We start from the raw sequence: 25713 nt of genomic DNA on the forward strand, positions 1-25713 counted from the left end.
CACAGATGCCTATAACAAGGATCAGGAAGTACCCTCCAACATGCTCATAATGACGGTGGGCACAAGGCTACTATGAAGGAAGTGGGCCACCAAAAGCATCCAGGCTCAACTGGCCTCCCTAACCAGTGCTTCCTGCTGACAGCATCAGGCAGAAGGGCAAGATGGGCCACTGGCCTGGTGAAAGGGCATCGTTTCCACGCTAGCCCAAGTTACCACCCTGCAAACATACAGGAAGATACTGCTCCATCTACAGTCATTCAGCCAGAACCAGGTACTCTTCATTTTTTCTATGTGAATTATTAAAACAAAGACCATTTTTTATAAGAAGTATATAAACATATCACAACCTTTCTTAAAGGTTGCAAAATCTTTTTACCCACTCAGCACACAGGGATACAAGCACTGCCTGATCTTCAGAAGTGGCAAGTGCCCCATTGCACCCACAAGACTCATTAGTAGCAAGTGTTGTACAGCACCTGTAAAAATCACATTCTAATGAATTTCCCAAGGTCATATTGAAAGTCAGGGAAAGAATCAGGAACGAAGTGCTGTCCAGTGCTTTAGCAACAAATTTAATTTTCAGGTGTCATCCATTTTTTTCCTGATACTATGGTCATTCAAGCTCATATTTCACAGATGGACACCTTTTGCTCCAGGCATACACTACTTGATCTATTTTAGAAATCAAGCACAAGATCCTCAGATATGGCAAATCATCGCACTCACAATGCAGGGTAATGGTATGCAGAGGTCACTTCTGAACTATTCAACACCACTGCCTACTGGAGGCTACTTCTGTGGGTGCCATGCACCCAGAACGGCAACTAGGGTTTATAGTGCACCTTTGCTATTCCCCAGTAACAGCTCTTATTTCTCTGTAGGGAAAAACTCAAACCAAACAAAACCAAACAAACCAACAACAAGAAGGAAATAGTACAAGAACCTAGAGATCAGTGCTGAAACCTTAGGGGACAGATGGTACCAATGTTTGGTAGCAGTAGGACATTCTACCAAACACAATTTGCCCACAAATGTAGTTTCTTTATCTAAAAGGGCATTCCAGCATATAAAACCAATTCAATGCTGTATTTTTACATACAACAAAAAGATTTTCCTTTTGCCCCCTGAGAGAAATGCGAGGCATCAGATGCTGTCCTGATTTATTAAGGTGAAATTGAAGTGATACAAATGTGGCAAAAATTTAGAAGGTTGCTAAGACCCTTAACAAAACACTTGAAAAGAGAATTACAGGTTCTTTGGACTGAAGATGCATGACAAAGCTTAATTGCAAAAGCAGTGCAAAACAGGCTGAAAGGAGCTCAAAGACAGCTACAAATAATTGTCAATTCTTTAAAAGTATTTTTTCAGAATGCATTTACGGTTCTTCACAATCACTTCAGTATCTCTGGAAAAAAAAATCTGAAGAAAAATGGCAAGGTATTGGTGAACAGAACTGGATTATTCATCTCTGGGGTAGAAACATGAGTTTCTCCAAGATAGCAGGTTATTACACTAGGAGGAGGAGAAAGCTAACCTGAAAAATATCTCCTTCCTTTGAATATCCACAAGCAAACCCATCACAGTAACATCAGCGGAAAAAAGAAGGGGTGGAAAGGATGTGCAGAGTATACATTAAATTCTGCCTTTGTGTGTTTTACAGTGATACAGGAACACAGGGGTTCACATTTCAAACAGGACTGGAAAGAAGCAGTCCTCGATAGCGTCCTTCTGAGCAACAGCACCCAGAAGACAGTGCTGACAGCAATTATGTCAGCAACTGGTCCTTTCACCCTGACAGACACATGAAGAGACCCATATGTCCAAACTGAAGGTTCTCTAAAGGAGAAATCTAAAATATGTTTGAATCATTCATATATAGAATACTTCAGGCTACAATCATTCTCAGCAAGAGATTTTCCTTAATACTTGTCTACATCTGTCAGCTCATGCTGATACATACCGTAGTTTTATTTTTATTGATTTTAAATTTTAACAATGTCACAACTTAATTCACAGATCTTTAGAAGAGACCAACAGTAACTAAACCATTGCAGCATCTTAATGAACCTACTTCACCAGAAACGAGAAGCACAATTAGTATATTCTTAACTAGTTCTTGTCATTTTATGCTGCATGCAATAGATGCTTTCTTCTACACCCCCTCCTTTCACTGGAGAGGCAAATAGCTTGTATTTTCCCTTAATATGAGCAGCAGCTTCTATCTTCCAGGCTTATAATTTTCTATTCCTCTTTGCTGGAGGTTTTTTTTTTTTTTCAGGTAATGGTGGTGGTTCATGGTGATTTGCTTTGGAGCCAATTCCACACTAAATATTGATGTGCGGCTTATTTAGGGACTAGTAAAGGAAAATTAAGGGTAAGGAGACTAGATTAACAAAACCGAAACAGCGCTGATGCAGAATGTAGACCCCAAAAAATGCATCTGAATAATTCTACATGTTTTAATGAGAAATGGTTGTGTGCTTTTAAAATCATTTTGTAGCTATGGCTTCCAGTCATGAAAATATATGCAATCTCATAAAACGTCTGATATTAGCATGCCTCTTCAAGTGCAAGTGAGTTGTCAATAAGACAATTAAGACAACATCAATAATACACACTGCATGTTATTATCTGCTATTTGAAATCTCAGCCTATACAAAGATCTCTGGAAACAAAGGGTACATCTGACATTGGCAAAAACACTCTCCCACAAGTGAAATATGTCATTCTGAATGTACACAATGGCACCACTACCTGTAAGGGTGAAAAAGAATTGCTTTTAAATACAATATAAATAACTCCTGGTAATGCAAACCCTGGCTCTAAAGAAGGAGCAGCTACAACAGGAAATTAGCAATCCTGTGCTTAAATCAATCACTTCTATCACATGATCCAAGTCAATAAAAGTACTGAATAAGTGCTATCATTGACCTTAATCAGCCAACAATTGGCACACAGGGATCAGAAACTCTAGTGAGGAAATCAGTTGTCCCAAGTACATTTTAGGGTTTGGGGGAACCACAGATGTGCAATCTCTCATAATACATTTCTGTCCAAATCATACAACACTGTTAACAGGAGGAAGGAAGAAAGAACTGAGGCTAAATAAGCAAACTTCCAGCATACTTTTTCAGGTACAAAACTTAACAAATGCACGTGCACTCCCATTTCATACCAGAAGAATACTCTACTTGTGACTTTCCATCCCCTATAACACACGAGATGTAGCTAAGCATACAATGAAAACAGTCTTCAATGATTTTACTTGGTGGAAATAGCCTATCTAGAAGTGAGGATGATGAAAATCGTGCTGCACAATGATTAATTTGGGCTTTAATCCTGATGTCCCATTTCATCCGAGGTTGTCGTTAAGCTCAAAAGGAGAAAGGACTACATAACTGGGACCTAACATTTTTATTTATCCACCTCATAAGCTGAATGTGATTTCAGATTGAACAGAATAGATTTCCCTGTAACTAATGGACCAGATATATTCATACAATGTCCTTTTATTGATTTTACTTTCTTCTACCTATTGCTTGCATTTTCCTTTGAAAAACACGTAACTGTCATTACACTGTAGATGTCCTTTACAATTATTATATCATTCACTGTTTCTTAACAAAAAATACATGCCTTGCCACAGTGTGCTTTCTAATGAAGGACTCCCCACTAGCCTAACAGAAGTCTAAACTGTTAGAACATACTGTACGTTTGGGGAGAAACAGAAGAAAATTAGACCTCTTGGAACTGGTTTGGTTTTGAAACATGCATCTTTACAAATTTAATCAGAAAAAGAAATGGCTAAAGGACAGACTTCATTTTAGGCACTTTCTAAACAATAAGCCTATTTATGCAGCTGATCACATAACGAATTTCTAGGCACTTTACAGAATGAAAAGCCTTTTGCACTGCAAAAGTCATGCTGCATGCAGCTTTCAAGTTTCAGAAAATAAATATTCAAAGGGATGTAGCAACAAAAATGTTAAGTGTTTTTAACCTATACTGTTTTGAAAATTCACACACATTCTCCAATAACCACAAAAACTGTGCCATGTATCTACCAGGGATAAGTATGTGAACAACTTCAACATTGGTAAACCATGACAGTACACTCTTTCTTGTCCCTTTCTTTTTTTTCCTCCTCTTCCCACTTTTCCTTGATTTATATTTCAGTGTTTCGTTCCCAAGCTACAACTATGCAAAATAAGATTTGTTTTGGGTGGCTGTTTGGAATGTTTACAATTATTGAATACCATTTACTTAACTATTTTGAAACCGAATGATGTGTTGAATTAAAGAAGGTTCAACACTCGAGCCGCCTTCATACGCTCGTTTTTCAGTGTACTTCACTGACAGCTGAGAAGAGCATTTTCATTTGTACAGTGTGCATGATGCTCCACTAGGTTGTATTGATGAAATACGTGACTTTACAATCTTTTCACAAAAGGACAACTTGCTTTCATGGAATCAACATTCAATTTATCTGTCATAGCAGCTACCAGATGAATGAAGGTAGAGGTTAAAAATAAAAATGTAAAGCCATACCGTTATCTATAAAACACATACTGAACTTCAGCTACAGCTTACAAAGTATGAGCCAATGATTCAGCTATCAGATTCAAATACATTTTCAAATAACCAAATGAGTTCACATGCAGGAGCAGCCTTCTGGGACATACAGATTTATGCACAGCCAGTTTTTGCCAGAGCAGTGAGGATCGCAAGTTTTTCATCTCTTCAACACAACTAAGGCTAATGGCACAAGGGGTGAGGGTTTATAAAGTAGGAAGCACCTAGACATAAGTATATTTAACAGAGTAAAGCTTCCAGCAGAATCTCAGCCAGGTGCAGCCACTTTCATTAGCCAAGTCTGAGATTACTCCCATGCTGACTATCAAATCCTATGAAAATATTAATTATCCACATGCACCACAGCAGTGCTCATCCACACACTTTGCCACTGCTGGACATCCTTCTCAGGATTTCAAAACTGTACATGTAATTACTAAAATTCTCTGACAACTTACACACAAATATCCAGATGTACTTTGTAGATTTTAATTACTTTTTTTAAAGTAGACTATGCTGTTAAATTTTCTGTTCAAAGGGAAACATTTGTTTCAGTCATACAGGTTGGACAAGGCAGAAGATGGATTTCTGAAGCTTGCTGGAGAGAAGCCATGCTAGGACTTTCATACTTTTTGTTGTTGCTGGTTTTGTCTACTCAAATCTGATACTTAAAGTTGTACAGTCAGTAACAGTCAAAACCTAGTTACCAAGTGGAACCCACTGCATATTTCCAACTGAAATTCTTAGGACAGTTTTGGATGCTCTGCCTTAACTGAACTTCTGAGGGTTTGGGTTTCTTTGATTGATTAGGCAAAGTTCAGACAAAGTATTCAAATTCTCTATGCAAGGCAGCCATTCTTGGAGGACTTCAGTTCCTGGTAGTGGAAACTAACTCACAAATCTCAGATGTCCCTTCCAGGATTGAAAGTGCAAATGACATTTAGGAGACTCCAGTATCACTGAAGTCATGGCTGTCCCTTTGGTAATCAAAATCTAAAATAAAAATGACCCAAATACTGCCTTGTCATAAATAAATCAAGTTCAGATACTTAATCAATTTGTATTTCTATGTGGTGGAGCATTTCCATTATGGCTATCACTATGATAGCACAGCATTTAGTCAATATGGCACCTCTGCCTGCTACCATGAAGAGTTGGGAACTATTCTGTCTGCAGGGGACAACCCAAGTGTTGGAGGGTGTCCTAGGGCTTGCCTGATGACCTGAAATTCAGAGGTTTGTTTCTGCTACAGAGAAGATGATACCAGGTTGTGCCACTAAAAAAGAATATATGTCATTATACCAGCCTTAGGGTTTTTAAGTAGGGAGAGTTTTTTTGAGTTATCACAGGAACAACTGATGCTATGTCCACACAGAGCTCAAATCATCACACAGCCCATGGATATTACTCAATCACTTCTTATGCACTTCACTAAGGAGACAGTCCAGTCCTCCCCACTATTATCAGAGTTCACCTCAGGACAGGGACAAGATTCATCCTGGGCATCTTTTCTTCATTTCTTCTAGTAGGTGAGCAGAAATAGTGAAATCTGGGGGCCTTCTCAGATCCGAGCTTCTCTCGGACGGTCTGTCACACGGATGAAAACGGACTGCAGTTTGCTACATAACCTATGCTGTGCCCCAAGCTGCAGTAGCACTGCATGGTTTCATGTAAGTGACATGTCATAGTCGATAGCAAGTGTGTCAGCTCACTGACAGGCACACAACATGTGACACTCTCCTCCAACATCACACTTCTGCAGCCTCCACCTCTCAGGGAAAGCGTAAACAAGACTTGGTAGCAAGGAGAACAGAACAGGCATTTTATGGCTTTTGCCAGTGTTGTGATGTGCAGCTGCTTTGGAAAAGTATTCCTGCAACTGAGAGTCAAATGTCACTCATGTTTCCACTGTGACTGTGAACATGGTACAGTGCATAAAAAACAAACGTGCCAGTTAAACTATGTAACTCCTGAGCAGTGCCCTCCATTAAATGTAATTGCATTATCTGACAAATAATCAATGTTCAGATGACACTCAAGAGTCCTAGCTGCTAATCCTGGGCTAAAACTATCTGATATTTGCCATCTTTCTGAAGTTTTATGCTCTGCCTGTGGTTCAGTATCAGCCCCAAAGGCAAAGCAGAATCACAAATAAGGTCCTGGCTTCCAGTATGAATTTGCTAATAGTGTCATTAGCGAGATGAAGAACATAATCTGGTTTTGGACAAAAGAGGACTCTTAGCCTTCGGTGGGCAGAATGACATAGCACCTTGTTTATATCATTACTTTGGATATTTACCATGTTAATTTTTCATTCTGTTAGGCTTAATTATTCAATATTTGGTATAGATCTCTTATTTTACCAGGAGTTCCAATGAGAAGGGAAAGTGCAGTGACTTTGATATCAAGGTCTGCAAAGAAAATTAAAATAGCAAATATTAGTTCAGAACAACCTGTGAGAGTGGAAAAGGAGGATGGCTCCAATCTGAATGCATAGCAGATAGCATTCTCCTGGGATACAATAAAAGACTTTTCTGCTATCCTTTCTCTGCCTTCTCCCTCACTTGGGCCTCTAAGTCGGACCTTCCATGGCCCACAGCTCCTACATCCCCAGCGTTCCATCTCATCAGCATGGGAATAAGCAGTAGTATTGCAGCTCCTGCCTAAGTTGTGGCCACTCACTACACATTTGCTGTCATCACCTGTGTGCAGTGGCAGAAAACTCCTTAAAAGACATCCTCTGCCTTCAGCACTCTCTTCTATAGCCAGTAAAGGCTGAGGCAAGCTACCTTCACAGACCTGCTTCAGAGTCCCAGCTTTATTAGCTTCATAGCCAAGAGTGGCCATGGGCAATGGGAATGGCCTTGTCACTATGAGCATCCAAAATAGTTTTGCTATGGAAAGGAGATGGTGGAACAGTGCCAGACAAGATGACCTTTCCTACTCTTCACAAAGTAGCAACGATCTTAATTAACATGAACACTATATTTGTTAATATTTAATACTTCTTTTTCCAAATGTAATTCAAGACCATGGCTAAAGTATAAAAAGCAAGTAGAGTTAAAATAATTACTGTGCGACCACACGGGACTTCTGAGATCATAGATTATTGATGGAAGCAACAATAAAAAAATAAAATGAAAGGGGTCAAATGTCTCATTGCAGGCTTTCAAAACACTGTAACACTTAACTGCTACATTTACAGAATTGTGACCAGAATTTTCCACCAATTTGGCTTTTCCTAACTTTGGAAGATCCATTTCAGCAAAGATAATCCCACTGATCCCACACTAATTTAGGATCAAATGCTACTACAGCAATGCTCAGTATAAAATCAACTGCAATAGTATAGGTGGAGTCATAACACTGTATCACTAGGACTTTGCTCTGAACAGCTTTAACTGGCATTCTTTGCATATATTTGAACATCATGTTTATAAAATCTGAAAGAAGGCCCATGAAACAAATGATAAAAGAACCACAAACTGTTCACAGTTGAAGGAACATACAATCCTCCTCCCAAACATGAAGAATTCCTAAAAGCTACAGAAACTTTTGTTAACACACAGCCTTGCTTAGAAAATTTAAACATGTAAACAACAGGAAGTCTTGAACTAAGGCACTATTCAGCAATGATAACGTATATTCTCCTTGTGCCCTTGCCAAACTCTGCATGCACCTGCTCATAGAAAGATGGGGTGCCTGTGCCCAGGCAGTAAGCATTTCAGTATGGACTTCAACTGGGGAGCAGCAAGCTCTAATAGAATAATGGATACCTGGACTACCTAATCGAAGGGATCAAGTGTTGGCAATATTGTTGATAATAAATTAATATGTTAGAAGAGCTTTGTTCACATAGATGTCCAGCAATGATTGGGCTAAATAAGGACTGAAGATTGTTTTGAATTAATGTTGTTCACATTTAAATACAAATTATCTTAGTAGGGTTTTGCATATTGATTGTGCACTGCTGTTAAGTCTTCTTATTTCTATAGAAATAAATGATGCCCCTCAACATATAAAAGCTGTCCTAGGACTAAATAATGATCTCAACAGGGGGCAAATCCTAAATAGAAGTAACTGGGGGGGACTAAATTCTACACTATACAAGTAAGGGGTCAAGAAACACCTAGGACCCAGAACAAGGTACAAATGGCTTCAAGCCTAGCAGAACATTCAGTTTAATGAAGATAACTTCCATTTTACACAGATGATGATTTCTGAACAAATCTATACAAAATGACACATATACATCCTAAGAGAGGACAGAACTAGTTCAAAGGGCTGCTCTACCCCTATTCTTTAGCCAATCTCAAATTTCAAGTAAAAGGAGATTAAGAAAGGAAGAAAAGTTGTCTTCAAATCCAGCTTGAAAAGGCATATGCTATACACCTTCTTGCTTTATCTGCCATCCCCATTTCTCCTGACAACATTACCCTATCACTGCAGCAACCCACAGAGAGACCCCAAGAAAATGTTTTGTAGTCAAACTCCTGCTCTGGTACATGTAGCTGGAATCATACTGAAAGCCAGCATTTCACCTTAACTTATCTTTATTTTGCTCTATTTTGTTCATCTCCATCACTGTCTTTACAGAGAAGGGTGGAAAGATTATTGGCACTTTATAAAAACAACAAAAGCAAAAAAAAAAAAAAAAGGAAAAAGAAAAGGAGTGAACTATAAAATTGTACCATGATTATTTATTTTTACATAACCAAACATTTGTTCCAGAAAAATAATTACACCAAAAAATAAAACAACAATTAGTAAAAGATATATGATGTGTCTCAGTGATAAACAATAAAAACTGTCTGAGGCCTTATTTGTAAATCTGTATTTTTAAAGGAGCAACATGTATTTTATTTGACTCAAATATATGAAACACGTCTTCAAAAGCCCAACCTCCCAGCAGAAAATCTTGTCAAAGCAAAGCATACCCAGAAAAATAGTCCCTGTCTGATTAAAAACATTGATACCCTCTGAAAAAGGTACAAGAACAAATGTCGTGCAGTTGCAGAACATGGACCAGCCAAACTGTTTCTACAAAGGCATCAAATCTGCTTTAGATGTCCATATCAACTAGAGAGCAGAAGACTGAAAACAGTGTTATGTTACAGACTACACATGTGTAAACAGTTTCCAAATCCAACTATTTTTATTAAAAATGTAAATCAATCTGCAATAATTTCTCCCAGTGTCACAGGAAGTCTGCACGATAATTCGTTTCTCTCCATAACAGAAGTTACCTCATGCACTACAAGTTATGTCTAACTTCATAGGGGACATGAATTCAGCACAAAAGTTGTATTCAGTGAGTAAAAGGTTAATAGTGTGAGGTCACTGAGTTAGCATTGTGATGTGTGAAATAGCCAATCAACAGCTGGTGTCCGAAAGAGGCTGGGAAATCAGATTTATAAAGCAGCAATTTTTTGTCTGTGTGGTGATGACTGCAACTAGAAGCAAGCTAAATGTGACTGTGCCAGCTCACACCTGAAAACAAGATACTGAATCATTGACAGCTATGGACCCAGTCACTACAATATTCACCAAGGTCTTCAATTAGTGAACTCAGTGGAGAATGTTAGTCATAAAAGCACTGGAAAAGTATTTGCAAGCTTTCTCTAAAAAAAAGGCTTTAATTTTTCAGAGGGTACCCAAGGGTCCCCATTTCTCATTTCAATGATGGGTTCACAGTGGCAGCACAAGAAAAGGAGAAGCAGAGAAGCTCTGGGTGCTTGTCTAATACCCCTCTGTTGGTAGTGGCGGAAGCCTCCTAGAAAGCTGCAATGACTCCTCCAACTACCTGAGTCCATATATTCGTAAAGCAGCCATCAATAGCCACAAATTTAGGCCATCTCCACAACAGCCCTTTGCCACTTACACTGCAAAACAAATTAAAATCCAACCTAACTCAACACCTATCACAAACACCTATTCAAAAAGGATTTAAAGAGTTTTCATACAAAGGGCAACCATCTGCCAATATTTTACTCCTAGGGTTTTACTAGGGTTAACTCACCCAGGATCTGATTTTACACATTATGGGTGCCAGCAGCTGTAGAGGTATACAAGGCTTGCAGGCATATCTCCCCAAATCCACCTCAACCGTAGGCAGAAAATTCACAGCATTGCTCATCAGAGATCAGCTCAGACCAGTTCTAAATGGTTGGCTCTTTAACCCAGCTTCAACAGGCATTTATACACAGGTCTGAGCTCAAACCTGTGCGAGTCAACTACAAGGTTCTCATGGTTTCCATGGACTTTGAACGAGCCACTAAGAAACATTCAGGCTACCATTTTTTATATTATGTGACAGAAGGCAGTAGTAGTCTATATAACTTGCAAGTACATATAAAAAATACAGTAAAATTTTAAGACCAAATTACAGAAACACCATTGATATAGCTTAGGTCCTGTAAAAATCAAAGTTGCACAAGAAATTGAAGACCAATAAAAATGTTTCCACGATTCTTTTTTTAATCCCACTGAAAACAATTTCTCGTTGTAAACATTTTTGCTAGCCAAGCACTGCAGCATTGTGCAACTGCATGACAGCCAAAGAGAACTGATGAAAAGCTGACTAGATTGATTTCATTTTTCCAACCAGAGTGAAATACGTAAAAGGAAATAACAAAATGGTGAAGTTGTTTATACATATAAAAAAAATACTCACATTTAATAAATTTACATGGAAACTGCACAGCCAAGGGTAGCCACTTTTAAAAGACATCCCCTCAGGTCAGGACAGAAATTAAGGCAACAGTGGGTTCCCCTTTTCCCCTTCCTTGGGAAATGCAGAAACACTGCCTCTGCTGAAGGAGTCAGATCTGAGCCTGCCTAAACTCTGTATCACCCATTCCCTCTCCCCACTGTGACCTCCCAGGTTTCTGTGAAGTCTGGCAGGGGGTTACTACTGGAACTCAGAGCTATATTTATTCCCTTGGCTCCCATCCATTACTGTTGCAGAGCAGCCAGAAGGGGAACCAACCAATACAGCATGGGATCTGCCAGAGTTTTGCTGCCAGAGAAGTTAAGAATGAAAGAGAGAGACAGAAGCTATCGAAATGAGTAGCTCTAAGAAAAGAAGAGTTTCCATCCTTTGCAGATCCCCCTCCTACAGATTTGGACATTTTTTCTCTCCTTTAAAAAAAAATTTTAAAAAAATCCCAATACAGAAACCTGCCAGTTCCACAGCTCTTCTACATCTCACATGAGTTTCTTCATGAAAGAAGGAGCGCTAGCAGTGCGGTATCCTTTACATCTCCAAGTCATTTGCTGGCATTTCTCACTACCTCACAGCACTACCAGATAGAAAGCCATCCACAAGCTCAGTGCCGTATGCAAATCCAGGATACTTGCAGTAGAAGGATCTAAGCCTGTACCTGTTGCCTTTCCTATACATAGGCAGTCAGTGCTCAAGAGGATACAGGAATCAGTTAATCAGTTCTGTTCCAGCACATAAACCATTCAACAAAATAACGGCAACAGAGCTCCATTCTGAGATGAAAATTCTTTGGATTATCAAGATGCACCCCAGCACCAATCAACTTTAATAATAATTGTTTTGTGAACATACAACACAGCCAAGTAAGAAACAGTTTTCCCATACCACAAATACTTCAAAAAATTCAGAATTTCCTCTCACTGCCCACCAGGACTAACCTGATACCTTTTGCAACTTTTCAAAAGAAAAAGCCAGCAAAACAAGAATAAGAATGCTCTCACCACATCACACACAGGAGCACAGCATGCAGGACTGCTGCAACACAGGCAAGGCAGACTCAGTCTCTCACATCACACCTAAGTAGCCAAGCCAAGGGGCAGTCCTCTTCTGACCCACTGAATAATTAAATGATTACTTAAATTGGAATAACCTGAAGCAGGAACTTGACAAGACTCACCCTGGAAGAGCCAACGTGTGGTTATTACAACACTCACCTGGGATGTGAGAAACTTGATTTGAAGAAGCTGATTCAAATCAGGTATGAGAAGAACAATCTGAATCCAGCTCTCCAGTGACCCAGGTGCATTTCATAATCACCAACCCATAATGAAGTGCAGAGATGCAACTCCTTCATTTTGAGCATAAATTCAATTGTGGACCTTAAAAATTCTTCGAAGATGCAGCATGTTGTTGCAAACTAATGAACTGGCATTTTTCAACTGAAACGAGAAAACTGCAGCTAGTTCTGGCCAGAAACTATACTTCTATATTTGGAAAGCACCTAGCATGCCAAAGACACTACCAAAACAAGCAGTAGATTGAAATTCTAATCCAGAAGTGGTTGTGATTTCCTTCTGCTCATTTATCTAATAACACATCCATTTATTGCATACATAGGCATATAGCTTTGTGTATTCAAGTAAAAGAAAGATGCTTGAACATTAGTTCAAAGATATTTAAAATATCTGAGGTATTTTGGAAGAAGTTTTCTAGCAAAAATATAATAGAGAGTGGTTAGAGTAGGAGAGTTTTGTTAGTGGATATTGCAGTACTAATAAAGATGTTGGGTTATCTCCCACTAGTTATTTTATTAGCCCTAAGAGATATTACACTACTGTGGCAAAATCTCAATGAATGAATGAATGAAGAACAGATACATTAAAAAGGTAATAAATAGTCATTTTATTATACATTTCAGGTTTTGGTAGCCTATAACCTTTACATTTTTTAACTCTAACAGTTTTATTTCTTTTTGTATTTGAAATAATGAAACAAGAAAGCTCAATCAGGACCTCCTTCTGAGAACATCAGGCTTTGCACAGAAGTTTACAAACAGTTGAGATATACAATGTATTCACAGCAAACCTAGAAATCTCATGAGAGACTCACCTGGTATGGAAGGTAATCTTTGCCTTTCTGAATCAGTCCTACCTCAAATGAACTAAGAGTAGAACTAGATGCTAGAAATCACATGAAAATCAGTCAAAATTTTGCTAACCTTTATTCACTTTCCTCTGAGACCCATCATTTCCTCCAAAATGTGGGATACAGTCCAACATACCAAGGGCTCAGTGAAAAGCTACTTGTAGCAGCAGTTTCAAAATCAGCGCTGCTTTCTAACGCCTAGTCAACCCTCAACATCCATCACATGGACTGAAACCAATGAAAGCAGTCATGCAAACCCTTGAGAAAGAAAAATAAAATACAAAATAAAACTAGAAAAATAAAATAAATTTTTAAAAAATAACAAATGTATATAAAAAGGAGAGAGCTTGTCTACATGTAGGGGTTTGTTTCAAAACCGCTCCAAGACTGATAGAGTTGAACCAGAGCAAATACTAATCAAAACCCCATGGCCACTAGAGTAGTGCTTCTTCTGTCAATTATAAACTAATGCCTGAGAAGTCAAATTTGCTCCCTAATTCACTTGATCAACACTTCCTTGTCATATCCCTTGAGTAAAGTTAGTAAAAACCCCCAAGTGTTTCACTGCCCCAAATTTTAGTATTTCTATGGAACCCTGAAGGAAAAACACATACAGATCTAGAGAGCCAATGTTAACAAACATACACGAACATAAACAGTTACTCATCTATATGGAGCTATCAAAAGCAATGTTAGGAAACTGACATCCAGCCCACCATGTTAGCCTTTGCTAATAGAAACCTGACTTTACACCTCCTTGCTTTCTTCACCCAAGCTCTCACATGCTCTTTCGCAAGAAACAAATCTAGGCTTCCCTTGAACTCGTTTATCCTTTCCTTGCTTCTAATTTGTTCCATATGTTTATTATCTTCTGCATGAAGTAATTCTGCCTGAGTTTCCTTTTTACCCATGCCTTTCTAAATTTTAGATTAAAGGGACCTATCTATATCTACCATTGATATTTGTTACAAGACTGATGTTAGCTGGTCTTTATAGATTTATGCAGACTTTGCTTATTATAGCAAAATAAAACAATGTTAATACAATATGCTATCACTTAAAAAAAAATAAAAATATGGAAGGCCAGCCTGGCAAACTAGCACAGTGCTATCATGTGAGTTACCAGGGCTAATTCCCAGATCAGCAGGGGCCAGGACTACAGAGGAAGCAATACACATAGCCCTGTTGTAGCCAAGTACACTGTGGTACTTGATAGCAACCCCTCTGTAGCACTGACAAGCTCAACAGGGCTCCCATCCTCCTCACAAAGAACCACAGTGACTGCAGCAGAATATTCCAAAGGCATAAAAATGGAGGAAAAGTTTGTAACAGCAGTTATCGCAGTTAAAAACAAACAAATAATAACATAATACTACTGTAACAAAATTTGCATGAAGGCTGAAACAAGCTTATTGGAAACAGGAAAATAAGGACTTCCGTTTACCCCTTTGCACCATGATACCCTGGCCCATTTGCAGGTGTCAGCAAGGAAGGCTCCCCTGTACATCCCCGGCTGCCCAAGGCAGAGCAGGGTTCATGGGCAGCGCACATCCCCACAGCCAACCTTCCCTGCACTGCTACACAGGCCACGGGGATGAAAGTCAGGCCATGGGGATGAAAGTCAAGCCATGCTCTCCTTTTTCTGCCCACCCTCCTGCTTCTCCTGTACACAAAACTAAGACAGGGCCAAAATTTCCCAAGTAGCCTTTCTCCAGCAAGCGCTCACTCTCTCTGGAAACCTGAGCTACTTATACTGCTCTACAGTTTAATACTAACGCATCAAAAATGACCAGCCACTTTGAAGAAGCTAGCCCTGTTGCCTGCCCCATACTATGGGAGCGCTATCCAAGCCATGATCATTACTACTTCAGGCACTGCTACCTGCACAACTCTCTGTTAATGTCCTACCATGACAGGCAGTGCTGCTGTTTTCATAATATGATGAATGCTTGTAAGGAATTACTGATTTTTGCTTATATGGTTGCATGAGTCTTGACTACTGCAGTGCACAATGGAGAAAAGATCAGATAGTGAGGCTGCTCTGGTTATTTTAGTTCTCTTCTTTTTTTTCCATCTGTGTTTAAGAGATAGTCATATTATAACAAAACTGTTTGTCTTTAATATAGTTCAACTTGACCTGATGAACCCATCTCTTTAGAAAACAATCTCACCACAGAGTATTTAGATTAAGACCTCTGAAAAACAGCAACTTCAAAATACTTTCAAGGCCCTATCTTTTAAATTTTTTTTTTAAACACAGACAACTAGTATAATTACTCCCCTACAGTTCTTTGGCTTTTTTTGAGGCATCTGGTTACCTAGTAAGATGCACCTGAAAATTAGAGCACATTTAAATAAAAGGGAAAGGTGCCAAATTTGGAATACTAGAAGAATCTTCCCTCTGGGAGCATGTTTAGTCACAGCATTGGTCCAGTTGGGCAGAGGCAACCCAAATCTCTCCTTGCTACATTATTCCCATGCCTCTTTCCTGACCTGGATCTCTGCTACACCTGAAAAGATGCTTCAAATCTCTCTCTCAGTGCTTGGCTTCATTGCTTAACCTGCCAATAGGAGTGAAAATGTCACAGTAATTACTGTGATCCACTCAGATTTAGACAGACGCTACGCAGTTATTTCACAGTAAGCAACAAACATCCATCAGATCATTGTAATTTTTACTTGGTTCTATCCAAGATGAGATTCTGATCAGCGACAGCAACTCAGTCACTAAGAGTTCATACTCTGTATTCAACCTCACAACTGGACCTCGAACCGCATGTCTGTACAATAACCCTAAGCTCATCCCATTAACCATCTCAGAATTCTTTTACTTTTATGTATTTTCTTTCAGCAGCTCACCCTTTTCTTCCTGTTCTGCGAACATCTGTGCCTGGAGTATCTTCACTACAGAAATTTGGATTTCCATCTACAGTCGCAGAAATAAGTTTCTCCATGTTTCTATAACAGACAGAATGTGTATTCTATTTTTTAATTTATGGTCTCCTTCCCTGAATCCAAATTGCTTGCACCTCTGAAACAGGCACACAAAATCACTCAGAAAAGGTGGGAGAAAGCATAAGGCAAAAAAAATGCAAGGTGTGAATGAGAGGATAGGAAAATGGCTTTTCAACTTCAGGCTGCTTTTAGCATTTTGAAGAGCTGGCATACATCTACTCAGGTATCTGAGAAAAAAATCAGATATTAAAAATTAAATTTACTTACAAATGCTATTAAAACCCAGTTAATCAGAAGATACTCAAGATGTGCGACTGTCCTCACTCAAACCAGAAAAATAAATGTATGGCTTTCTTTTCCAATTTTACAAAGTTCATAGACATTCATGCACATTTTTAAATGCCTTTTTGTTTTGGTTTGGTTTAGCCAAGGCACTCTAAAAACACCTGTGTAATTCAAAGTCAACTTCAAGCAAAAATCAACATTTGAAAAAAATCACTTCTGATTTTCCTACACTTGATGCAACTTCTGCTTCTCAGGGAATAAGCATCCCATTTAATGGACTAGTGGATTTTCTACGTCTGTTCTAATGCAAATCTTTCTGGTCACCTAAGGCTCCCATGGTGGGTAAACAGCCTAATGTGTCAGCTTTCCGTACTGAAGATTACAATTTCTGATCTCAGCACTGTCTTCATTGCTGCAAGCAAAACAGTGGTACTGATGTTGCAACTTACAGGCTACTCTCCTCTGATAATGAATGGGTTGGGTTATTGGCCTCTAGCATAGACAAAAATATGACAATCAGCCTCTTCATTATATAAAAGTCTACAGTGAAGACAGTGCCAGACAACTTGCTAAGTATTAGAGCTCAAATATGTTCAGAAGTCAAAAAGCCTGGAGAACAATTCCTTTTTCTTCTTTCCAATTGATAAAGTCATAGTCAATTTATTGAAAGTGTTTTAATACAGTATTTCTATCACAGCAACTTGTATCTTCAGGAACTCATTTGTAAAACACAGCTTTAGCATGCAAATATCTTAATACATTCCCTGAAAATGTAATAGAGAGACTAACCTATCTTACAACTGCAGTTGTTAATCGTCATCACAAGCAAATGAAAACAAAGTTTAAGCCACTGACACTTTGAAAAAAAAAAAATAAACCATATGAAATCTCATTTACCTGCAATGACAGAAATTCAAAGTCATAAGCAAAATCTGAAGACAGAGCTTATGTGAGAAAGTGCACCCAGTCGCAAGGTTTAGCATCTGCACCAAGACTCTCTTCTGAAACAGCAATCGGTTCTCTAAGCACTTGTTACCAAACCGGAGACGCTTTCTTTCTGCAACACTGTGAAAACTTTAAACAACTCACTTATGATTCTTTTCTTCAGTAGATTAACTACAAATCCACTGGAAGACAAATTAAAAATAAAACTTTTTTTAAAGGGATAGCCGAAAGGGGGAAACAGAACAGACGAGGACAAACATCTCAAGCTATTTACAAATAGTTTTACAATGACTAGGAATCATAAAGCCCTCTTTAGCTGTCTAACTAAAAAAAAAATAAACACAGAACAAAATAAAACAAAACCCCACCCAACCCTAAACAAGAAAAAAAAGACAAAAAATAAACACAACAACAAACCAAACCCCATCATCTATTGATTAAACACAGGGCCTGATTTTCAAAGCTGTTGAGCACCCACAACTCCTGAAGTCAGTGGAAGTGATGAGTGCTCAGCAGTTCTACAAATCAGGCCCAAACTGTACAGGGGTCTACTGGCAGCCCAGCAGAAGTGCTATTTAGGGAGGGGGTTTTGTTGCAGAAACTAGAAGGTTCCGAGTAATCTGTCAAAGAAATGCTGCTACATTCATGAGTCGTAAAGCTAGCTTGCTCTCATCTATGGGAAAAAAGTTAATTCATAGGGCTCATAGGGCTTGCATTTGTCAAGGAGCAGGACGTCAATGCTATCATTATCAGGCAAATCAGCCAGGCGTTTAATGCTAGAATCAGGAGACATTTGCTCTCCACTATCAGAATGACATCATAACTAAAACAGCCTTCAGAGAGGGGGGAGAACCGGGGCAAGGCTTGGGCTGCACGCAGACTTTGCACTTCTGCTCGGCTCGCCCCATTGATTGCTGCTCCCCTTCCTCAGGAGGCGACGCTTGCAGCTGCCTTCATGCCACAACTTTGTCCTCGCAGCATCTGAAACACCAGCATCTGATTTTACAAAATACTTCTAAACCTCCCCGACCCAAAACTGCGATATTCTAAGCCAGTCACTCGGTGAGGAGAGGATGGGTTTTGCATGTAACCTACAAATTCACTCTAAAAATTCCTGGCAATTTAATTCCATCAAATGGGACACATGCACACACATTAAAAAAACCAGTTGCCTCTGTGATTTAAGAAGTAACAGCTCAGTTAACCAAGTCAATTTTCAAGCATACACAAACACATACACACACAATCTTTGAATGCTCTTAAGTATTAGAGATGAACTGTTCGATGATCAGAAACACAACAGCAACGCACATTTTCTTTCCACGGTAGCTGTAATTAACCAACTCAAACAGCACGGATTGCAAACTATTATTTTCTTTTAAAATATCACTACAGGTATAGGCAGGGTTCAAAAGCCTCACCTTGTGTAAGAACTGTGAGGGGAAAAAGTTATGAAAGCAGACAGAAAACCTAAAATCCCTCAGGCTACAAAAAAATCCCGCTATTGAGAAATAACCCAAGAGACCACATAGGGAATGTACAGCTTTCAGAAGCACTTCTCATCTTATTTGCACTTAACCTATTGACGTACTTATGCAGGTCACTTACTTTTCAGCTATGTTTGAACCCTTTACAATCATGCAGATCGCCGCAGTTTTCACTTGGGCTTTTGTTTTTTTGGTTTTGTTTGGTTTTTTGCAAACAAGTTTCATTTAAAAAAGATCCAATTATGCAAATCTGCTCCCGGATAGGTAGTGAATATTCAATATGACGGTGATACTGTAATAGTTCAATGCAACGCACTGTACTGGACAGATTTATGAGGCAACGTCACTACTACGCTCTGGTCCTCGCTGAAGCATCTTGAAGTTAATTAAAGCTGCAATGTCCACTTTTCCAGCCACCCTCCTTATTCAGGTTTACTATTTCAACATCAAACCAGCAAGGGGTCCTCCCCCTCTCTCCGTACATTTAAGCAGCCTTCCACAGTCAATGAACAATGAACAAAGATTTGAGTTGGGGGGAGGGGGGGAGAAAAGAATCTCCACAGGAATAATCAAATCCGGTTTAAATAAGTAAAAATATAGTTTCTAATATTATACTAGAAAAGAAAACATTCTTCTCCAAGCGAACGTGCAGAGGCGCTTAGCCAACCCCTTCAGAAAGGGTCTAAAAGCACCCAGTCCTTTTTATTTCGAGCAGTGAATGAGCCCAAACAAGGCTTCTAAACTTAATTATGACACTTAAAATAGTCTTTTTCCACATAAGCGGGGAGGCTCGCCGCTGCTATCTCTATCAACCGGTCAAATCAGCTCAGCAAACACGGCCCCTGTTGGATTTATTTTAAACTGCACGGGGCGGGAGGGGGGGGTTGGGGGGGGGGGTGCGGCGGCGAGGGGGGGTTAGGGGGGGCACAGCCCCGCCGAGCGCTCCAGCCGCGGGCGGCCGGGCAGCCGCGCCCGTCCCGCCGGGCCCGCGCCCACCCCTCCACCCCTGCCCCGCGCCCGCGGAGGGCCCCCGCTCCCCGGCCCGCTGGTCCCTTCAGTGAAAACGAAGGGATCCGACAAATCGCGCCTCCGCCTCGACTCTGAATCAGACACAGCCATATCCGCCGCACGCACCCCGAAACAATGCCCGCCGCGCAGGCAGGCGGCGGCCGGAGCCCTCCCTGCCGCGCCCGCCCCGGACGCCGGTACCCACGGCCCCCGCGGAGCTCCGCGCAGGCGGACCAAGACCCTTGCCCAACCGCCGCGGCGAGGGACGCCGGCAAGTAACTTTTCGGATGGAGTCCGTGCGAGCCGCCCCGCGGGAGCCGTGGACCCTCCAAAAAAAAAGCATAAATCTTCTCGACCCTTTATTTCGCGTTGAAGTTCACAGGCGGCACCGCTCCCCTCAGCCCCTCTCCCCCCTCACACACACACAAACACACATATTAATTATTTGCAAAACTGCAACAGATGGGCGCATTAAAATCTGGATTCTTTCCTACACAGCATCAAAGAATCTCTCCTACCCCCCCTACCCCCCCCACCTCTCCCCGTTAATCCCGCCGCCGGCCCGGTGCCCCCCTCCTCCCCGACACTCAGCCCCGCGCAGCCCCCGCACAGGAGAGCGAGGCCGCTGCCCCACGCAGGCAGCAGCACCTCCGCGCCCGCGCACAGCGCGCCGCCGGCAAGAGGATGCTCCCCCCACCCCCGGGGATTGCCATTTAAGTTTCCTCCTTAACCTGTTACTTTCTCCGGGCGCTGACAAAAGCCCCGGCGGCGGGCTGGCAGGTGCCTCCCCGCTCCCCGCGGCGCTGCCGGGCGCGCTCCGCTCCCCCCGAAAGGGCTGAGACCTGGCCTGACATTTAGTGCCTACTTGAATGTCACAACGCTCCTCGCAGCATTATGCACGGCTCCTATTCATAAGAGGTCGATTAGAGCACAAAATGGCAGGTCTCTTAGGCACTTGAATCTCACAAGTTTGACACATGGTATGCATCAGCTAACTTTTATTAAAAAAAAAAAAAAAAAAAGAAGGGGGGAGTTTACAAATTACACCACGATTAGCCGGGATCCTACGGGGGAAGGGAGAGAGCAAAGGAGGGGGGGCGCGTTTAAAGTCACTTCAGCAAAGTTTGCTCCGCATCAACCCTTTAAAACAAAAAGTTTCTGGCCAAGTTAAGGGCAGGGTCGGCGCGGGCTGGGGCCAACGGGCAGCCCCCGGGCAGCGTCGCGCTCGCCGCCGGCACTCGCCTCCCCTCGCCTCGCCTCGCTCGCCCGCCCGCTCCTTTTTTGTAAAGTAACGGTTTTAAAAGAAACGAGAAAGAGGAAAAACGTAGGGTTTTCTTCAGGCTAAGTTCTATAGCGCCATTCAATGGCTTCTCCGCTCCTTTCATTATTTTCTGCTTTTCCCCTGACAGCCCTGCTTGCAAACGTCACTGCTATGGATATTTAATTATACTGTATTTTTTTAATCACGGTGGAAAACGCAGGCCCCATTGCGATGATTAAAAAGAAATAAAAAAATAAAACATACTCCGGACTGACTTTGGAGCCTCTTTGATGGCTCACGGGAGCCTCCCGGATCCTCAAAAACCCCCTTTTTTACCTTTGTCTTTCTTACCTTAAAATTTAAAGCAAAGCGTAGAAGAAACTCCCGCACGTAAACGGAGCGTTGTAAAAGATTGTGTTCAATGAATAATGAAGCATGTCCACATGATTGACTTGATCATTTTCTTGTGCGGAGGGGGAAAAGTGCGGCGCGGGGCTGCCGCGGCCGCCCGCTCCGGGTAGCCCTCCCAACTGCTTCCAGCACATCCCGAGCAAAGAGCGCTTTATTTTAATCTGTCTCTTTTCAGAATAACCCCCTTCATTGATACTGATCACCCAACATCACAAGACATCCCCATCTCTCAGCGTGGACTCCCCCTATCTGGTAGGTGAAATGCATTGTACCATTAAAAAAGCACTCCATTGTCGTCTTGGCATAATTCACAGCAACTAGATAGGTCTTGCGGCATTTAGCTTTGATGAGCCAAAAGCTGAACCCTTGATATAATAATCTACAAAGAATGGTCTGTGATCGTCCATTTTTTCTCCCTGTCTAGCAACTAAGAAACCATTTAACACGGCGCAGCTTGGTCGTGACCTTGAGCCCGTGTAAACACCCCGAGGAGCCCGCGCCGCTCCGCAGCCCCCCGGCCAGCGCCGCTGCCCGCACCCCGCGCAGCCCCCGCTCCCGCGCAGCCCCCGCGCCCGCGCCCCGCCGCCCCTGCCCGCGCCCCGCCAGCCCCCGCCGGGCCCCCGGGGGCAGCGCCGGGCTCCACAAAGCGCCCTGCTTACCTGCTCCCGAAACTATGCAAAGTCTGTTTCTCCTAGAAAAAAAAAAACTCCCGGGGAAACCTTGGTGGACCGGGGGACCGGAGCATCAGTCACCGCTCCGGCGTTTAAGAGAAGTAATCAGCGATAAAGTGACGTTGATCTGCACTGTAACCTTGTGGCGTATTTAATGTAAATAAGCCAGTTATGTTGCCAATCGCATGCATACAAACACATAAAGGTCCTCAGCGTTGCATTTTGATTCTTTCCATTAGAGCCGACTTTATTTACATACACTATTTAGGGGATCATGATAATTCTAAAACAATACTAGTGCCAAATGATTATGAAAATATGATTTTAATTAATCACGTAGTAGGCAAGGAAATTAGCATACGGTAATTAAACTTAGAGAAAAACGTCATGGAGGTTCTCTGCCTTATGGGTTCGGAATAATCATTAAACGATGGGTTTTCAGGACTTAATTATCAAACAAATAACTTTTTTAAAGCAACTTTACAAGGTTTATCCGCAGGGCAACGATTTAGTAAATAATATATAACCAAGCAAACAAGGTGCAAATGTGACTGGTGAAATAGGTTGTGTTTCTACAAAGCAGAAAGGGGGGGGGGGGGGAGGTGGGGGGGGGGTGGAAGCTGAATAATGCAATTATGGATTCTGTGTCCCATAGTTGACAAAAGCATGGTGCCTCAATAGACTCTTTGTTATGGGATTATATAATGATTGTGGTGTAATTATGGGAAAAAAGATTTAGTAATAATAAAAAGTATCAAAATACACCAATGAGCAGCTTGTTTTAAAGAAAAGGCTTGCATGTGACATTAGGGGCATGTTAATAACAAAAAGCCAGGATCCGAAAGGGTTGACAAATAAAAAAGACTGTGATGCGCATGATTAAGAAGCGATGGAGACAGATTGATTATTCAAAATGCCGAGCCACAGGGACACTTAAAACATTGATTCAGGTAAGACTAGTTTCATCTTGACTGAAATGAGTTCCCTGAAGATGACTGGCATACATTTTAAATCAGTTTACTACATAAAAAGCATAACATCACAAGCTGAAACCTCCTAGTTAAAATAGGAGTCCAAGGGAAAAAAAAAAAGTTTATGTTTGTGGCAATTCCCAGAGGGACTATGGAATTGCAGAGGAAGGGGTATAGATTAATTAGCTCTTCCTAAACACTGGACTGAAATGTGCCCTTCTTTTATAATCCCAGCCTCTGTTTCCAGAGCCAGTGGTCCAATCCAACTTCTGCAGGTTATGGGGCTGATATTAATAACGCTAAAGTTGCAATAGGACTTTTTTGGGGGGGTGGGGTTTAAATGCAACTGCAATAAATTAACTTTCTATAATAACTGAAAAAATAGTGAGATTTTTTTTTTCCCAGTTGGTTATGAAGTGGAGTTTAGATATAGTTGTTCAGAGCTATTCAATGTTTAAAAAAAAAAAAAAAATTCCCATGCCTATATGAAAAGTTTAGGAATTCACTCTGCATTTTCCAATTTGATGTGTCTGAAATTCTCTTTGAACAAATTCCAAAATACAAGTTTTTTCTATAGAAATTAGCATAGCAATCACATCAATAATATCACTATCTCTATGGGAATGATAACTGGAGCAGTGGGGGTGTTCTTTATTTCAATTCTTCGTGGATCAACTGATTATATTCTGTCTTCTTTTGAACTTGTTATTGTAAGTCAAGTGATTCTTTATAAGTGACAGCCCTGACAAAGAGACGAGGATGGGAAAGCAGGTCGAAAGGAAGTCGCCATATGGACTTTAAAAAAGGCACTTTTTAAACAAGATAATGGGGAAATGGATGTTGCCTTTTAACCCTGTCAAGGCTGAACATTATTAGCAGTCTCATAAAAGAATGAGCTGTACCATTTAAAAAATAAATATCAGATTTCACCTTATGATTTCCGTGACCTAGGGCTTAGTAATACAAACCACGCAGGAAGCAATGACATTTCAGTGGCAGGGGCCAAATCGAGCACCTTGAATCACTGGTGGACAGGAGATTTCAGAGCATTGCACAAAGAGTTACAGAAAAATGAGAGCTCAGGAAAACCCCATGGTCCTTTTTCCTGAGATAAAGATAAGAATATTGACTAGAGATAGGTGAAACGGCAACAGACACCAGAGGAGCTCTGGACATCTAAGTGGGATTTCCTGTTCCTCTGGCATAAGTGCATGATGCTCATTTCATGACAACAAATGGAGTGAAAACAAAGTATGAGCATGAGGGCTTTGATTCTGACCCTTGCAAAAACTGAAGTATTTCTCCTCCTCTTTCTGTTCCATAAGGAACAGAAATTTCCCTCCACAAATTTTCCAGTGGACAGAGATTAAGAACCATCTTCCATGAAGCTGAGATTAAGTACTAAACCCTTGTTCATGTGAGAACAGAGCTGTGGGTCACCATTGGTAAATGTGCAGTCAGTTTAATTATTTTTTTTGTCACCAGTTGGATGGTCCAGATGACCATTCAACTCAGCTCTACGGGAAGAAAATGTCAGTGAAAGACTTCTCAAAACCTGGAAGAGGAGACTACTACAGGTGGGCAATGGTGATGTCAGGAGAGTACATTGTCAACAAGACTGATCGAAACTCTTTTCCCCCCAGGCCTCATTGACATGGTTACTTGGGCAGGGATGGCAAAGCCTTCCCAAATGAACCACAGAGAGATAGTGTGTATCCGTGAGCTGAGAACATCTTAAAGACACCTCCAAATTTTGATGATTCAGTGGCAGGCTTCAGCACCTAAGGAATGTATACTGGTTAGATGGGATTCAGAAGATCCCAGGTGAGGTCAGGCAGACTTTTCTCCAGACTTGCAGAATTCTTAATATTCCTAGACACCATCAGCACTTTTAGTTTCCTCCAGAATTCCTTTCTGTTCCTCTCCATCTTTTCAGTGCTGTTCCTTTCTCCTCCTCTTGCATCCACAGAAGTATTTCCTCTTCAAAGCCTTCATGTCCTCTTGGCTGTCCACAGCTACTCCAGCTTCTTTTTATTCCCTTCTGTACAGCCTCTGTGAGTAGGCAGGAATATACTGATGCTTAAAACTAGGCAAAAATACTACAGAGAAGAGAGGGTGAAAGCAGAAGGGATGTCTGTTGATTGCCTTACCCTGCAAGGTTCTTGTACTATCTTTGAGCATAGCAGGCACCATTTACCTTTTGCTGTGACTTCTGCCTTTGTAGAATAGCAGCCTTTTGGAAGATCTCATTTCAGACAGGTGTAAATAAGGGGGTGGG

At 41.0% G+C, this 25713-nt stretch overlaps 1 protein-coding gene across 8 annotated transcripts in view; it reads right to left on the minus strand.

The window, feature by feature from the left end:
• The window catches only part of ZNF536 (zinc finger protein 536), a 352862-nt gene extending 330284 nt beyond the window's left edge, over positions 1-22578 (minus strand). For 6 of the 8 annotated variants that reach the window (XM_009908951.2, XM_054169943.1, XM_054169944.1 and 3 more), the window contains exon 1: positions 21734-21957. The gene's annotated coding sequence lies outside the window, so the exon portion shown is untranslated. Of the gene's footprint in view, positions 1-20852; positions 20884-21733; positions 21958-22452 lie in introns of those variants that run through there. The other 2 variants (XM_054169947.1, XM_054169949.1) reach the window with 2 other exon arrangements.
• Positions 22579-25713: the final 3135 nt, after the last annotated feature.

Source organism: Dryobates pubescens, chromosome 19 (genome assembly GCF_014839835.1).
Source record: "Dryobates pubescens isolate bDryPub1 chromosome 19, bDryPub1.pri, whole genome shotgun sequence".
Lineage (NCBI taxonomy): Eukaryota > Metazoa > Chordata > Aves > Piciformes > Picidae > Dryobates > Dryobates pubescens.